This window comes from Labrus mixtus, chromosome 9 (assembly GCF_963584025.1).
Source record: "Labrus mixtus chromosome 9, fLabMix1.1, whole genome shotgun sequence".
In the NCBI taxonomy this organism is placed as follows: Eukaryota; Metazoa; Chordata; class Actinopteri; order Labriformes; family Labridae; genus Labrus; species Labrus mixtus.
In genome coordinates this window covers 28,661,286-28,673,303 of record NC_083620.1, presented here as the reverse complement: position 1 = coordinate 28,673,303, position 12,018 = coordinate 28,661,286, and the positions used below count along the sequence as shown (strand labels likewise).

Below are 12,018 nucleotides of genomic sequence, written 5' to 3'. Positions count from 1 at the left end.
TCCTGGAAAAAGCCATGGGTGAGGATGCACGGATGTAACCTTTAAGGAAGCGTTTCTGTCACCTGTAGAAGAGCCTGACACACAGTCGGAGTATACAAAGCATTCACACAAACATAAAGGTTTTAATGAGCACTGTCATGTTCATGCAACAGACACGCTCACATCTCAGGTGGGAGGAAACAAAATGCATGGAGAGGAGGCGACGAAAGAAATCAAGGATGTACAACTAGGAAATGTAAAGAGGATTTGTTGCTTCATGGGGTTTAAATAATGAGTCATACTTCTGTTGATATAGATTGAAAAACTGATTTTGTTGGAAATGGCAGCATTACTAAATTAAACAAATTTACAGCCCTAATAAATTCTAAGTTGTAAAGAATTACAAATGAACTTTTATAATGTCCTTGATGCCCTTCTCCGGCGACCTATTAGTTTTGAAATTGATTTTAATTTCTTTAAAGTATTAAACTGCCAGGCCCCTCCGTATATCTGGGATCTGCTGACTCCCCATGAACCGGACCGCTGCCTGGGATCCTCCAGCAGGACCCACTGCCCGGTTGGCTCGCATGGTTGAGCCTGAGTCTGACAGGGCTGTTTGGGTTGCTGTGGCAACTAGGGGGCCATATGGTAGGTTATGTAACTTACCAGTGGGGCATGGGGGGCGGGGTTTGTATGAGGGGATTCGTCATTGGGCGATTGTCCTTTAATTGGGGCACAGGTAACATGTAAGTGTAAGTAAGTGCGATATAAATAAAGTTATTGTACAAAAGCAGACTTCACAGGCAACATTTTCTCATAAACAAAATGAAGAATAAAAAGAGTTCTGATGAACCGTCAATAACAACACAAACACATTCTCCAAGAAAAATACCTTTTTATTTCATTATAAATCCACATAATTGTATCTATGAAAGCATAAAATCCCCGTTTCGCATGTTGTCGTGTTTTCTCCTTATTGTGGTCACTTGTTCCGTTATACTCAAAGTAAATCATGGGTATCAAACCATCGAAGACTGTAAGGTGTATGTCACATACAAACACAGACACTGTCAAACGGCAAAGGGAGAAGGGAGGAAGGGAGGGAGGGAGGGAGGGAGGGAAGGAACGGGGGAGGGACAGCGCAAGTTCTGCTGGCCATCTTTTTAATATCGCGATAAACACTTAACGTTCTCGAATGCCAGCTTGTAGTAATAGGAACACTTATGGTAAAGTTCACCATTGTTTCATATGGGTGTTTCCAAAAAACCACCATCGAATGTACAGTCGGGCAGGCGTCTGTGCTTTAGTTTAGCCTCGATGGTGTTCCTCAAGGCTCTGTTCTCGGGACACTCAAGGTTGTTTTTTTTCAATACTCCGACACACAGAGAACCAATCCACCATGGACGCAAACACACTGATTATTTCAACATTTTCTAAGTCATTCGGAGCCAGAAGTCTGGTTATACTTGAGAGTATACGATTCAGTTGTTCATGAAAATGAGAGCGAGAGAAAGAGAGAAAGAGAGAGAGAGAGAGCGAGGAGGGGAAGAGATGAAAACAAAGTGCCAGAAAAGTTTGTTCGTTTGTTAATATTGATGCTTTGAGACAAAAGGTTGACAATGTGCTCGTGTTTTCACTCCAAGGCCCAACATGAGAGAGACATAAGAGAGGTGTGCTTTTTTTTTTTAAAAGTCGGTATATTCCTCCCCCCGTTATTGAAATAATGCTGTCATAATACTGCAGTAATCCTTTGGCATGTGACTGTATGATGGGGAAAGAGAGGAGCGGTGCCACTGATCATAGACAAACCATAACATCCTGAAAAAGATGTCACAAAATTGGTTTGCCAAAAATCCAAAGTAATCCATTCAATGTATTCCCCGAGCCACATTTTAGCATCCGCGTGGATTCAAACTGTCAAAACGCAGAGACGTAATCCATTCGACACCCTTTAAAGCCTCGTCAGATCATCCGGATGCTTCCTTCAGAAAAACAAATAGAGATTTTCCAAAACTGTGTTCACTCTGATTTGTCTGATCCAAGGTTTTTCAAGCACCAGACATGAGCAGGGTTCAGAGCCCGGAGCGTGTCCAACATATCCGATCCCAGCGACGCTGGAGACGTATGAAGGATGAATGACGGGCTGTTTATCCTCGCCCGGATGCAAACTGGATCGCATCCTGTCTGGTTCTACGAGGTGGTATCAGTGCGCAGAGTTTGTCTCTGGGGGGTCTACACCTGATCAGCAAGGCCAACGAGCAGGATGTGACCGAGCATCCCGTGGGTGCACCTAAAGGAGACAAGAGAGGGAGATACACTCTGATTAAAAAGAGATTCCAGCATCTGTAGACCTATAAATATGGACATTTAACACAATATACTCCAGTATCAAAATGAAAAGTTTTAGTACTATTAAACTGAAAAACATATTGTCAGAGTTTTCTTAATTTTTATTTCCATGATTTCATTTAGTATTTTTTTTCTAAAGCTTCTTGTTATTTTGGTTTTTAAATCAAAATGATCATGTTTACTTTAAGTATAGCATTTTATGTTTATGGCTGCACAGTGCTGCAGTTTTTAGTGCTGTTGTCTCACAGCGAGGAGATTCCTGGTTTGAATCCCTGTGGAGTTTGCATGTTTGGAATTAGCTCCAGCCCCGGTACTGATAATGGATGGATGCATTTTATATTTAACCCTTGGGGGGCGGCAGAAGCTCAGTCTGTAGGGACTTGGGTTGGGTCCCTGTGTGGACTAAAATATGGAAGTTGGACTAGTAGCTGGAGAGGTGCCAGGTCAAGGGTCACTTCCTGAGTATTGCTGAGGTGCCCTTGAGCAAGGCACCGACACCCCAGCAGCTCTGCCGCGTTCCCTCACTCCATTAATTCATGTCCGCAGCTCCTGTTTGTGCATGTGTGTGTTATTCGGGTGTGTGAGAAGCATGTCTCTAAAACAACAGAGTGTAAAACAGAATTTCCCTCAGGGATTAATAAAATATGAAAAATAAATAAGTTTAGTGGAGCAGAGACGTTCAGTAGATTAACACATTAAAAGTATTAAATTAAGTTTGGAGTTTTATTCACGCTTGTTTTCCATCAGTTGGCCTCTTGTCGAGTTATTTCTCACAGTGTTTGGGTTCATTGAGTATCTTCTTATGCAGCTTGTTTTTTTTAACCTCCTCACTTTACATTTGTCAGGGCTCATTTCCTCTCCGGCTGCGTGCTCTGAGGATGCAGACACAGATTGAACGACTCCTGCAGACTTTAGGCTTGAAATCTTGTGTCCTGAATATTCTTTGGTTTGGAAAACGACCTCCCTGACGCCCACAGACTCTTTTAGACGTGTACTTGAAAAAACAGAGCGTGGGCAAACAATACACTTCTCTTTGTCTGGACTTAAAACAGATGCTAACGCTGCACTGTGGAGCACAGGGAGGTAATTTAAATAAATTGATGCTGTTTAACTTTTATTATATCAGCCGACGGCTGTACAAGTGTATTCAATATAAATGAATGAGATTTATGTTGAGGAGGAGAATTATAGAAAATCAGGGACATGTTGTAAGTTGTTATGAATAAAATCTCATTGTCAACACTCACAGGAGACTTGGCAGATAGTTTCATCCTTTTACTACAATTGTGTGAAATTGAAAACTGAATGTGCTTTCAGAGAAATGAAATACCTTTTGATATAAATTAATCCAGTTTTAAAGAAATTTGATCCCTATAAAAACAACATTTATTAAAGGAGCAGTATGTAACTCTGACACCTAGTGTTTGAAATGGGTACTGCAGTCCAAATCCTAAACATCATAGAGAGCTGTCTCCCCCCCCCCCCTCCTCTCTAGAGTCGATGCTCACACAGGTCACCATGTGGTGGACTCTGAAGCTTCAGTGTTTATCCAGCTCTGCATGGGTCTGTAAACCTTTCTGTGTTCTAACCTCTCTCCATTTTTCAAAAGCATGGGGGGGGGGGGGGGGGGGGGGTCTTAAAAGCGCCTACCTTCTCTGGTCCAAACAAATCCAGAGCATTCAGGAGCAGAATCTAAAGTTAGAAGGAGGACATACTGGCTGCTGCATTGTTGTCAGAGAAGCCAGCACTTCAACATGTTTCCTTAATGTCTGATCAGATAGTAAGATACCTTTATCATTTCACTCACTACACATCTCACTGATTGGACCTTTAACATGTTTTACAGACCAGTATGTAGGATTTAGTGCCATCTAGTGGTGGTTGTTATGTAGCTGAGCATTGCTGGTACATCATTAAATGTAACAAAGAGCTTCCAGACTCCTGGAAAACAGCTGACTGAAATCAACAATGATCACAGAGAGGAAGAGAAGAGACTGAGAGCGGGGACGGAGGAGACAAAACAAGGTGGGAAACTGGAGAAGAGACTAAAGGTGACAAGAGCAAGCGGAGATGAGGAAAAAGATGGAGGAGAAAATGTGAGGTCGAAGAAACAAGAAGATGAGAGGGTAAAGAGACCAAAACCAGGAGGCAAAAATAGGGACAAAGGAGACAGAAGGGATCCAAACAGGGGGGTTAAATGTTGCATGAGAAGGGAGGACAAAAGTAAAGAGGAAAGAGTGGAGGAAGTAGAGATATATGAGGATAAAAAAGAGAGGAGGGGAAACGATGTGAGGAGAGGAGAGGGAGAGTGGAGAAAAAAGAAGGAAACAGGAGGAATAATAGAGAGAGGAGGAGAGGAAGGAAAAGAGGACAAAACAAGAGAGGAAGTAGGAGAGTAACGAGAGGAGATGCATGGAGCGAGAGAGGAGAGGAAGAGTGGAGCAGGAGGTAAGTAGAGGTGGGGGAGAGGGAGAAGAAAAGAGGACTGAAGAGGAGGAAAAAGAAAGGAGTAAATGGAGCAGAAGGGAAAGAAATTACAGGAGGAGGAGGAGGAGGCGAGAGAGAGAGAGAGGAGAAAGTTGGATGGTGCATTGAGAGAGGAGGAGAGAAGTAGAAGAAGAAGAAGAAAGATGAGGAGAGAGAGAGAGAGAAGGGAAGAAAAAGCAGGACGAGCAAAAAGGAGTCATAAGGTGTTAAAAAAAGTGAAGAGAGAGCGAGGAAGTGATGGAGACGTGAAGAGAGGGAGAAGACAAGAGGAGGAGTGGAGGACACAGCTTACATAAGTGTCAGAGAGAGAGAGAGAGAGAGAGAGAGAGAGAGCTTACATAATGGAGCGACACCAATCTGCATACTGTGGGGGATCAGGCTTTTATATAATGGACCAATAAAGAGGAGTAATGTTGTTTACTAAGGCAGCAGATATTTACAGAGCACTTAGAGGCAGACTGACTCCACATCTGCTAATGGCTGCTGACTGCTGCTCTCTCTCTCTCTCTCTCTCTCTCTGATCGCCCCTGTTAAAGTATGCCAGGCATGTTTCCACCTGTCTTTCCCTTTAAGTTGTTAAATTCAGGCTGCTGTGCTCGAACAATCAGTGGACACCCTCTCCTCACCTGTGTGTGTGTGTGTGTGTGTGTGTGTGTGTGTGTGTGTGTGTGTGTGTGTGTGTGTGTCATGTCTCACCTCTTCTCCCTCCAGCGCTGTGAAGCCAAATGTAAGAAAATCTAAAAAAAAACCAAGAATATGGAGTTAGAACGCTGACAGACAGAACTTTAAATATCTGTTATAAGTCCTGCAGGTTGGGGCGCGGATGGCCTAGTGGTTAGGTAGCACCTCATGTACGGATGCTATAGTTCTCCTTGAACTCTGACCTTTGGTTCCTTTCCTTCATGTCATTCTCCACTCCTTCTCCTGATTGCCTACTCAAGCCACTGTCCTATCAAATGAAGGCTAAAAGCCCCAAATTAGTCTTTAAAAAAAAGTAAATCCTGCAAGTTTTTTCAACAATCCATCTTCTCTGAGTGCCGACTTAAACCCCTTTCCTCCCTTCATTGGCTGCCCTTTAAATACAAGATTGATTTTAAGATCGATTTAATAACTTTTAAAACACAACACGGTCTGCTAGTTGCCAGAAAGAGCTACGAGGCTGACCACAAACTGCACGCTGTGGACTTTGTTGAATGCAATTTGAAGCATCTGTCAGGAAGACAGTTTGAACCTTTTCTCCACTGAAGCAGACTATACGTCTTCCTGGTGTGATTTATATTCAGGATTTGATGGTACGTTTAGAGGCATGTTGGTCAACTCCTAGTTATCAGAAGTGAATCATCTGTTTCTACACATGTATGACAGTGAAAGGGTCTGATCCAACCTTCACAACAGGGTCCTAAGTCTCTGACTAGACTCTTCTCCTCTGTCGCCCCCCGGTGGTGGAATGAACTTCCAAACTCCATGTGATCTGCAGAGTCCCTCTGCACCTTTAAGAAAAAGCTAAAGACCCAGCTCTTTCATGAATACCTACTAACTTAATGATGATGGTCTCCATATTATTGATGATGATGATGGTAATGACGATGGTTTTTGTTTGATAACGACGACTTATAAGATGGTTTCTATACTGATTAGAGCTCTCAAGAACTGCCCTCAATGTTGTGCTTTGCCTCTGGTCACTTCCTGTCAGCACCTGTGTGTCCAATCAGACTCAAAGCTGATCGTTTGCTCTTACTGACATTGTTCCCTTTTTTATAGATCCTTGCTTGTGTTGTTCTTACTCTCTGATGTACGTCGTTTTGGATAAAAGCGTCTGCTAAGTGAATTGTAGAACGACAGGCTGCCGCTGAAATTTCCTTAATTTGTTGTTCACACATGCACCTAACCTGTTGCAGAAGAAGTATTTCATATTTAATGTAAAAGAAAGCAGATCCCAAGCCTGGAAAATCCACAGCGACGTCTTCAAATGACTCTTTGTCTGACCGTTTAATAAACAAAAGTTTAAAGCAGAAGATAAAGGATGAATCAATGATAGCTTTGACGGATAGATTTCCAATCTCCCCCGTGTCTTTTGGGCTGTAAGCTGCAAATCCAGCCCTCAGCTTTCTGTTTGCAGACTTCTACTCGTCCTCTTCGTGTTCAATCTCCTCCAGATCTTTTTCTCTCCATCCACTCCTCTACCTCCTCGCCATCCCTGAGTTTTCATTCTCTTTCCATCTCTCTTCATCCCTCCATCTTTTTCTTGTCAATAACCGTGTCTCCAGGCTCGGTGACTCATCTGTACTTCTCTCTGTTTGTTTTTTTTTTTTTATTGTCCTCTCCCTGTCTCACTAACTAAATGTAAGTCCATAATCCTCACTTCTGTCTCTCTCTCTTTTCTCAATCTGTCCGTCTGCGCTTCTTCTACTCTCTCTCTCTGCTTCCTCTCCTCACACACTCGAACTCGCTCTCTCTCAGGAGATTAAAATGACTTTGTTTCATTTTAGTCAAAGGGTTTATGAAGCCGGTGGCGATTTTTCGCTGAACATTTTATTCACAGGCCATCGTGTAAAAATAGAGACAGCAGAGCCAGACTTTATCGTTCAGAGCAATCACAAGATTTATCTGGAGGAAAGAAAGATATCAAACAGACTTTAACCTGAAAGAGGGAACACTTCTTGTGATCTCCATGAACCTTTAGTTTTCCTGAAGGCTGCAGGGTGTGTGGACATGTGAGTTTATAACAGAGATATTTATTTTAAATGCTGTGTGTCTGATATAAACAACAAAGTGCCTCTACTCTCCTTGGATACATGCAAGTAAAAATCAAAACTCCCATAAACCCACTGCACTTCACTCTGTGACCACCAGGTGTCACTGTGACTCCACGGCTGCAACCTCAGTGGACGCTCTGGCAGTCGCTAACAGTTTAGTCACTGTGCTGTCCTGCTGCTCGGCGCCACACTGGGAGAATAAAAAGAGGGGGGGGGGGGGGGGGGGGGGGAGAGGTGAACGAGGCCCTGATGCCTCGTGGCTTCAAAGAGCTCTCAGTGATGATATCTGCCTGGGTCTGCTGAGCTTTCTCTGCCCTCTCCTTCCCTTCCTGAGGTAATCGCTGAGAGGAGAAAGTGTGTGTATAGTATAAAATGTAAATGTGTCCTTTCAGGTACGTGTGCTGTTAAACAGTGTTGTCAGAAAAACAGTCACATTGAATGACATGAATTCAAAGTTCCTCTTCTAAAGGCCTACATGCTCTGAACTCTATTTCCCATGGTGCCCTGCTTCATTGCTTACTGTTGCTCTAGTACACACTATTACTAAAATATTTAAAGGTACAACATGTAGAATTTTACACAAAAATATCTAAGTTAATTAAAAATGGACTAAACCTTTGTTATATATTTTTTTTTTGTCGAGACATCACCTCAAATATTTCCGAGCCAGATAAATCTCTAATTTTATAGTTATATTGGGATGTGCCTTGTCATGTTTATCGTTGCCGTGGAAACACCGGATGTTACGTCAAAGACGGCGCTGAGAGCATAAGGCCGTGTTCACACTTGACTTCTTTTTTCAATTGCCAGAGCCTTTTTTACATACAAGCCTATGGAAAAATGAAAAAGGATGACGCCTTTTCAAAAAGCGCTGCGCCCGACGCCTTTTTCAGTTGAATTATTTCAACTTTTCAGAAAAGCGCTGGGTGACGTCAAGCGCCTTTCTGACAGCTGACCAATCAGGACGAGTAGTAACCTACGTCCCACGTTACCTGTGCCCAAAAAACAGCAAACTTCCACCAGATATGTGTGCATTGCGTGTCCGCTCCGGTCTGTTACGGGACCGTGCATCCTCATCCGTCAACACCCACCGGCTGTGTTCTCAGTACGCAGCACGGAGAGCACAGCCGGACAGCTGGAGTACGGAAACACAGGAATTTCTGTGGTAATTTAACAGATTCACTCGCGACAGCACGAGATAATACGATGTTCGTGGTATAAAACTCAATAAAAACCTTATAAACACGTAAACAAACACACAAAAGATCATTTTTCTGAACCGTCAAAACGGAGGGTGTTATTCTGAAAATAAACCGGATGTTTTAATGTTGTATCGGTGTCTGACTTCCTGTCCCGTTTGTTCTTTTTTGTGTTAAATTGATGCGTTGTGCTCCGGCGCGGTTGCACCGCAGACTAGATCCTGTTGTTAAGGTTACAGAACACTTGCGAATAAGCGCTCAGAAGGCGCTGAAAGCAGTGTGAACACGGCCTAATGAAGCGTGAGCTGCTACTGAAAGCTGCCGTTCTGTTGCTGTTTGAGCTGCTGTGATAAAATAACGTCATGTAAATTATACTCGGATACATTAGCTCGTCTGTAAACAAATTCTCTTCCTCAGGTCGGTTTCGCCCGGTCGTCATGACTACGGTCGACTCTGAGTTTGTTTTCATTGAGGAAGGGGAGGGGAGTAGCAGAGAGAATCACTCCCATGATTCCCCGCCAGCCTCGACATCATCTTTTTTAGTTATTGGTTTGATTGAGAGCCCCCTGGTGGTGGGATTTACAAACTGTACCTTTAAGGGATTTTACTGATGTATTTATGTAAATCTTCCTACAGTAAGTAAAGTTGAACCTTTGATATATCTGGTGTTAGATTGAAAGGCAATTCTGGTATTGAAACGTTGGCTGTTTGCTCCATGTTTTGAGGTCTAAATGACACTTAGAACACAACGTTTTGGAGTTGCACTGGTGGACTGATTTAAAGCCTGCAGTGTAATCCTTGGGGACAAATGTGCCCGATCAAACATCCACTATGAGTTCTTGTTTTTGTCCCTGACAGGCTCAGATTGTTAACCTAAGCGTCAGACATTTAAATTTTAAATATACAGGGGTCACAAAATAACACAAACTAACTGTCCAGTTGAGACAGAAGTAGATCCTCAACTCCACAAATGTTTCTGTTACCCAGCAGTTTAACCAGTCTAATTCGCAGCTATTGGCTGAAAAGTCTACTGGAGTAACACAAAACATACCTCTCAACCCTATAAGTCATTAAGACCCTTTGTTTATATCAATATGTTTTTTCTGTATTTTAGCCATAGCATGTTATGTAGCCTACTCCAAGGCCCCGACTACCAGTTCTTTCTTGTTGCTATGACATCACTGGACCCCATAATGTGTCAGGATCGTAAACTTGAAGATGTAATACGTAGAGTTTTTGGCAGAAAAGACACTGGACGAACAGAAAAGGTCGGGATCACAGAGATGCTTTTCCATGGAGCAGATGTTAAAATGATTCAGAGGAGAAGCGGCAGCTTGACCCGCCTGTGGTGCTACATGAAGGGTCACGGGTTTGATGCTCATCTGCACAATTGTTCTGTAAATGGCGGCTAATCTACTGACTGTTGAGAGAGTCCAGTGTGTATCTCTGAGTTCATGTGTGTGTGTGTGTGTGTGTGTGTGTGTGTGTGTGTATGTGTGTGTGTATCCAGTGGGAGAGGTTACTGATGGTATGTGAAGGAGCGGTGAGTCACACTGACCAGCTCAGTTCGTATGGACGAGAGAGAGAGAGAGAGAGCGGGCGTGTTCAGATTGCCTCTTCATGTGAGTACGTTGTGAGAGTGTGTGTTTGTGTGTTTCATCCCGGGAGTGTACGGTGGATATTAAACCCACAACAAATGCTTAAAGAGGCTGAGATTGCTTCCATGGGACGGAAATGGAGTGCTTGTGCATGTGTGTGTGTGTGTGTGTGTGTGTGTGTGTGTGTGTGTGTGTGTGTGTGTGTGTGTGTGTGTGTGTGTGTGTTTGTGTGTGTGTGTGTGTGTGTGTGTGTGTGTGTGTTCGTGTGTGTGTGTGTGTGTGTGTGTGTGTGTGTGTGTGTGTGTGTGTCTGTGTGTGTGTGTGTGTGTGTGTGTGTGTCTGTGTGTGTGTGTGTGTGTGTGTGTGTGTTTGTGTGTGTGTGTGTGTGTGTGTGTGTGTGTTTGTGTGTGTGTGTGTGTGTGTGTGTGTGTGTGTGTGTGTGTGTGTGTGTGTGTGTGTGTTTGTGTGTGTGTGTGTGTGTGTGTGTGTGTGTTTGTGTGTGTGTGTGTGTGTGTGTGTGTGTGTGTGTGTGTGTGTGTCTGTGTGTGTGTGTGTGTGTCTGTGTGTGTGTGTGTCTGTGTGTGATTGCATGCATGACGAAGTGTGTGTGCTCAGATGGGAGGTGTGTTATTACAGCAGGGCGAGGAGGGACAGTGTGAAGGTGGAGATACAAAAAGGATTAAATAATGAGGAGGAATAGTGTAAGAGCGGAGGGATAACTGGGAGAAGAAAAAGCAAAATGGAGGGAGAGAGAAGAGACGGAAGATAAAAAATGAAGATGGAGCAACTGGAGAGTGAAGACAGAAGAGAAAACCAACTATATGATTTTTAAGAAGACACACAGACAGTTAAAAGAAACAGCCTGTAAATGTTAAAAAGAAATGATCACTGAAGGAAAGGTGACTGACGTTTTAAAATAAAACAAATAAGAAAATTCCTTCAAAAGTTTATTTGGCTCGTGGCTCAAAGGACGTGAACCAAAAAGAGGTCCAGACGAGCGGTTCCTTATCTTTCAGTGTCATGGGGAAATGTGCTGCTCTCACCTTAAAGCATCCCGCTGACTCTCCATCCAAACGGACGATAAAGCAGCAATATATTTCAATTCACACGGAGATAAGAAGAAAAGAAACACCTCGTAAATTGTGTGAAGACGAGAAAATCCCCCCCGAGCTTTTACTGATACCTCAGGAGGATCGGGGTGTACGTCTCAATTTGGGACTGAAAAAATTGTTGGCAGGAATATTACGAGATAAAGAGAAAAAGTTATGGCGGCGGATGACAGACAAAACAAAATGACCTTGAAGTCAGAAATGAAAAAGAAGAGAAGACATGAAAACAAAAACAAACTCATTAAAAATCAAGCAAAATGACTGAAGGGAGGGAGGGAGACCCGGCTCGTTTGTAAGCGGAGGAAAAATGTAACATAATGTGATGAAAGGGATTTATTCTCCCAAAGTGTGCAGAGAAACCAAAAGGTAATATTGTGATACACTTTCATTCTAAATAATTAACAAGCAAAGCAGCATTTTGAATTCAGAAGAAAGTCGAACATTTCTAGAAAAATATTATCAAAGAACTGTCAGCTGATGAGTGTGAGTTATTTTGTCATTAGTTTAGAGACCAGAGGAACAGAGGCTTTATGACCACACT

At 43.0% G+C, this 12,018-nt stretch overlaps 1 long non-coding RNA gene across 1 annotated transcript; it reads right to left on the bottom strand.

Annotated features, from left to right (window-relative positions):
* Positions 1-854: 854 nt before the first annotated feature.
* On the bottom strand, positions 855-5,603 carry LOC132980874 (uncharacterized). The gene is made up of 2 exons (XR_009674209.1): positions 5,512-5,603; positions 855-2,269 (listed from the first exon to the last, which is right to left on the bottom strand). It is a non-coding gene; the product is annotated as an uncharacterized LOC132980874 (long non-coding RNA).
* Between the last annotated feature and the right edge of the window lie 6,415 nt (positions 5,604-12,018).